Here is a 6,139-nt window from a genome sequence, read left to right as displayed (position 1 = left end):
AATTTAACCTTTTTGATACGTCACAGATATCATTAATATACAAATTAAAAAGTTTAGGTCCCAAAATAGAACCTTGAGGAACGCCACAAACAATCCTCAATCTTTCAGAGGTGTTACCGAGATAATGTACATATTGCGACCTATTCTCTAAATAACTCCTTAACCAATTCAATGCCACTCCTCTCACACCATAATTATACACTTTAGAAATCAAAATAGAATGTTGTAACGTATCAAAAGCTTTTTTTAAATCAACAAATACCCCAACTGTATATTTATTATTATTGGTTGCAGATGAAATATCGTCAATGAAAGTTAACAATGCTAATGCCGTTGATCTATTTTTACGAAATCCAAATTGATTTTCATTTATTAGTTGATATTTTTCAATAAAACTATCAAGTCTTTGCGCAAAAAGTTTTTCAAGCACTTTTGAAAACTGTGACAAAAGAGACACTGGCCTATAATTGTTAAAACTATGCTTATCTCCTGATTTATATAAGGGTATCACTTTTGCTTTCATTCGATCAGGAAATACTCCTGATTGTAACGAAAGATTAAAAATATAGCAAAGAGGAATACTTATACAATCTAAAGTCTTTTTAATTACAACCATGTCTATACCATCACAGTCAGTAGATTTTTTTTTAGTTTTACAATTTTCTACAATTGCTACTATTTCTTTTATGGAAGTATCAGCCAAGAATATAGAATTAAACACTCTACTTTCTCCTTTCCAGGCTTCCTCATATTCTGGATCGTCATTTTTTCTAATTACATTTGCTAAAGTGGGTCCAACATTTACAGAAAAATAATTGAATTAGTTTACTATTTCAGTCTTGTCTTCGACAACTTGATTATTCTTAATGAAATAATTAGGCCGATCTAAGGGTGTGTTCTTGTTACCCAATACTTCTTTAAAAATATTCCAAATGCCCTTAATATTATTCTTGTTTTCCTGAAAAAGTTTATTATAGTAGTCTTTCTTAGCTTTCCTCAATATTAATACCAACTTATTTTTTATAAACTTTATATTTAATTTCCGCATTCTTAGTTCTCTGTGTTATATAATCCCTATATAAATTATTTTTCTTTTTACATGCATTTGCAAGACCCTTAGTTATCCAAGGTTTCATATTCTTATTCTTATACTTAAATGATACCAATGGACAATGTTTATCATACAAGGCCAAGTAAGTATTTAAAAAAGCTCCATATGCAACGTTGACCTCATTAACATAAACTTCCTTCCAGTCCACATCCATGAGATCTTGTCTAAATTTGTTGATTGCCTCGTTATTTCTTAACCTTCTATGACTCACGAAACTAACTTCTTCCTTTCTTTTCATATTTAAATCTAAAGTAAAAAAGACTGGTAGATGATCACTTATATCATTTATGATGAGGCCACTCATAATATTACTCTCCAAGCTATTAATGAAAATATGATCAATTAGTGTTTCTGATTTATCTGTTATTCTACTCGGCTTTATAATTAAAGGATAAAATCCTTTACCAAGTAATAATTCAAAAAAATCTGACGCAGCCTTTGCCTCTTTACAAAGATCAATATTCTAATCACCACACAAACATAGTCTTATTTCCCTTAGCTTTACTCAATAAGTCTTCTACTGCCTCTGTAAATAACTCCATCTGTGACCCCGGTTTCCTATATATACACGTTACAGTTATATTACTTCTTCTTTCTATATCCAATTCCACTGTCACAGATTCCATTAAATCGTCTATAGCCACAGACATACATTCAACTTTTTTACATTTCAAATCACAATTAAGAAAAAGTGCCACTCCTCCTGCCTTTTTCTTAATTCTATTTACAAAGTATAAATCGTACCCTTCGATACAGAAATGACAACCCCTCTTCTCATCTAACCATGTTTCAGACAGAGCAATTATTTGAAACCTGCCTCTCAAACTATACAGGAAATCTTTAATCGAAGCAAAACTTCTATAAAGACTTCTGCAGTTAATATGAGTTAAAGAAAATGTATTGGCTATTTCAACCTTATCCCTGAATTGCTCCTCTGTATAATATTCACATGTGACATTAATTGTATTAAGCACATTCCTTTCAGGGTCAATACCTACTTAAAAATCATATGATTTATGATCTGAGTCGTCAAGCATTATGCATAATTATTCTAAAACTATCTATTACCCTCAAAAAAAAAAAGAAAAAAAGAAAGGGATCCTTAGCAATTGCACATTCATTTATCGACAAATTTTAAAGTCCGTTGATCTCTATGTACAATTTACAATTTCCTTTTGTCCTTTTCCACCCGAGGTAGCATCTGTTCTTGTAAAGGATGAACTAATTGTTTTTAGGCTCATAGCCATGATTGGTCGTAGCCGTTTGCCTATCTTGATAATGTTATCTCGTATAAATGTCCAATTCCTCAAGATCCTTAATCGTTATAACCTTGGCTTCTTCTGGCGTTCCATTTAGTTTGATCATCACCTTACAGTTCCTGGTCCAGGTTGCTTGAATCTTTTTCTCCTTCCGTAAAATGTGAGCTTGTCTAGCAATATCTGCATTTCTTTTTGTAAGATGTTCATTCAAATATACTCTGCTTCCTCTCAAAAGGCTGGACCGCCTCAGCAAATCAACTTTGTGTTTACGGTTTACAAATCTCACTACAATTGCTGGAGGAACATTAGTGTGCCTTCTAGGAAGGGCATAGCATGCAGATATATTATTACTATGCAGGGGAAGTTTTTTATTCGAAAAGAATTCCACAACCTGCCGTTCCAACGACTGTAGCTCCTCCATCGGGGGCACGTCTTCTCCCAGACTCGGTGACTCTCGCATAACTCCTGTGTTTAGTTTCCAGACCCGTAATAATCACTTCCTCAAGTCGAGCCTGCTGTTCTAGATCGTCCACCTTCCTTTCCAAAAACTGGATTGTCTTGTCTTTCTCCTTAATCAGGTTTTTTAATTCTTTGATTTGGTCCATCATCGACATTAATATTCCTTGTTGCTTATTTACTTTTTCAATTTCCGACGTCAGCGAGTTAAGTGAATGTTTAATCTCCTCCAGATCTTCTTCAACTTTCTTCATCTTTGCCATTTCGTCTCTTATAAATGTCAACCTTAGTTTATTTATTTGCCCAAACAAGGTCTATAATTGAAATTGTTTGGAGTTTTAACACCAAACATCACCGCACCACCGCGAGGACGCCAATCCTGCTGTGATCACGCCCGCCATCTTGTGATCATGTCAAATGACACATGACATTTCTTTTTGCAGATCCAACATTAAGATGCCTCTAGCATTTCTATGCACTTGCACGTAATTGCTGCCTTGAGAAACATGCAGGTTTTTATGAGTTTTCATAGAAGTGCCCAAGAATAAAATATGCTCTTAACTTCCAAGGTCATTATCAGGGAACAGGGCCTCCATTATTTTAGATGTGATTTCATACTGGCACCACAGAGGAAAACCTACTAGACATTGTCATTAATTTCATCTTATTGCTCTGAAAATTGTAAAACAGTAACATCATTTTCTTTCAAATGAGAGCTCCCTGTGGGGAGTGGGCGCAGCATGACTCATAAATATCTGAGCTTATAGTATTTTTAGTCCCATTTCAACTTCAGAGGTGGTTGATAACTACAGGCACAGATAGTGTATGTGTTACATGTTACTCTTTGTTTCACATCATCTTTGCTATTCTGACCATCTTGTCTTTGATTTTTTTTCTATTGTCCTGTCATCCATCCACATCCAGCAGAGACCTTTGGAGATGGCGAGTGTTCCTCCCACGGCAACACAGAAGCTTTTTGACTCTTCATATGGAAATTCACAAGTCACCAAAAATACATTTGTTCAATTTTTGATCACTCAGTCTGTATTTAAAGTAAGCAGTTTATATATGAATAAAGACAATGAAATGAACAGTTTGCTTTGTGACTTTACTCTTTGTGAGTCATTTCTCCAAGAGATTCCTTTTTTAAAATTATTAAATTATATTGTTTTGGTCTTGTGTTGAAAAATTCTATCACAGATGTGGATGTGGTGCTTTGAAAATCTTTCAAAAAAAAGGAGAGTTTGGTGCTGCACAACAAGTTGCAGTGGAATTGTAATTTCACTGTGGTGTGGTCCAGAACCACTGAAACCAACACAAGTGCTGTATCGGGAAGACAATTGACCTTCTGACACACGCTACCTTTTAAGTCCATGCTTGGTATTAACCCTGTGCTCTGCTTAGAATTTTTTCTTCGCTCAGTGTAAAGCAATGCAGCATGTTTCCTGTCACTCCACTCTTAGATTGCAAAGTGTTTTCTTCCTGTTTTTACTTTCTTGCTCCCACCTCAGACACATATAACCGGTATGATGCTGTGTGTAGTGATAGCTTTTCGTTTACTTGGATTTGATGCTGTGTAAATACCATAGACCCTATATAAAAATTGCGATAACCCCCTTGACAATGCCCATTGCTTTCTTGGGTGGAGTGTTATTGATTAATTCTTGCAAGGATAAAGTTTTGTATTTTTTCATCAAAACACATGAGTTATAAAAAATGAATTTGTTCAGAGACGCACCGTGTTGGCTCTGAATTTTCATGATGACTCATATAACAGGCACACTATTTTATTCAAGTTTTTCTTTATTGAAACATTGAATAGTTATTTTACTAATAACCATAGATCTAACCACCTGCCATTGTTCTTGCTAGTCTTTTTGCAAACACTATTAAGCTTTGTAAATAAATATATAAACTTATTAGACTAAAGGCTTAAAGGAAATTGTGCAAGAAATACTTGAGGTGCCACAACAGACAGGCATTGATGTGCGATGTGTCCCTGTGATTTCCAGGTCCAGGGCAGGAAAAAAGAGTTAAATAATTAAACGTAATCTGCTGCTCAGCTGCTAAACTTAAACGGCATCGTTATTGACAGTTGAGACTCCCAAACTTAACACCTTGGCATGATCTGAAACTCAGAAACATGGTAACTTGGACATACTAGGGAACATTAAGGCACAAGGAGCGTGCATACAAAGCCAAATGACAATGACGTGACAGGAAACAGAGGAAGACTGATGACTTAAATACACAGGATAATGAGAGGATGGGTAACAGGTGGAAACGGAGCTGGAACAAATCTGACCAATGGAACAGAGGAAGCAAAACTAAATATGATGCACATGAAACAAGGTGCTGTGAAAATAAATCAGGAAACACTAAGGGAACTAAACCAAAACCACAGAGATAAGTGCAATAATCAGAAAACACATAAATGTAAGAAAACTAAACTAGGAAACATAATTCACTCTAGGAATACTACAACAATGATTAACCAAGATTCAAAAGTTCACAAACAAAAAACACTGAGTTAAAGACGCAAAATCATGAGTTAGACCCTTTAGATTTACACAAATTGACAACAACCTTACCCGTTTCATAAGATAATATTTCATATCAGACAAATTAGCTACTTATCGCCACATTCTAGGTGAAATGCTGAAACAACAGAAAAGTTCACTGACTTTATAAACTCAACTGATTAGATTTGGTAGAACAAAGTACACACATGAGAACACTCTTAGTTTCTCTTTTGACTCTTGATACTCTGGAAAAGCAGTTCAAATCTGGGCCATCGGTGACTTTAAAATGCTGCTGACGTAGCAGTTTATGAACTATAATTGATTTATGAAATCAATATATAACGCATATTATATATTGATATGCGTTATATATTATATATTAATATATAACGCATATCAATATATAATATGCGTTATATATTAATATATAATATATAACGCACACATATTATGCTACATAGGTTATATAGAATATATAGGTTTATAGATCTATTTATCCAGATCTATAATGATCTGGATTATAGATCATCTATTCACATTTTGGCTCGTGTGATTAGGTAGAGGTAGGGGATCAATAGGGGGTCCATGTCCCTCTTGGGGGGATACTCCCACAGGTCTTAAATCTGGGACTCTCCACCATGTGACGCTAGAACTGAAGAAGCTTCTTGGATGAGAGGTGAGACGTCTTCAAGCAACTTAAAGTCTTAAGTCTTAAAGACTTAAGTCCATACGCTTTTTTCTTTCCAAGCTCCTTAAACCACAATGACCTGGATGACTGAGAAATATGCTGA

General features: G+C 34.8%; 1 protein-coding gene across 1 annotated transcript in view; it reads left to right on the top strand.

Annotated features, from left to right (window-relative positions):
- Positions 1-5,620, top strand: part of LOC102294665 (unconventional myosin-XVIIIb) — a gene marked incomplete in the record, with an annotated part of 81,143 nt that extends 75,523 nt beyond the window's left edge. The window contains 1 exon segment of the mRNA XM_042223513.1: positions 3,751-5,620.
- Positions 5,621-6,139: the final 519 nt, after the last annotated feature.

This window comes from Haplochromis burtoni, unplaced genomic scaffold, assembly GCF_018398535.1.
Source record: "Haplochromis burtoni strain Fernald_Lab_line unplaced genomic scaffold, NCSU_Asbu1 Contig_113, whole genome shotgun sequence".
Classification (NCBI taxonomy): domain Eukaryota; kingdom Metazoa; phylum Chordata; class Actinopteri; order Cichliformes; family Cichlidae; genus Haplochromis; species Haplochromis burtoni.
The sequence above is the reverse complement of the archived record's forward strand: the minus strand, read 5'-3'. Positions and strand labels throughout refer to the sequence as shown.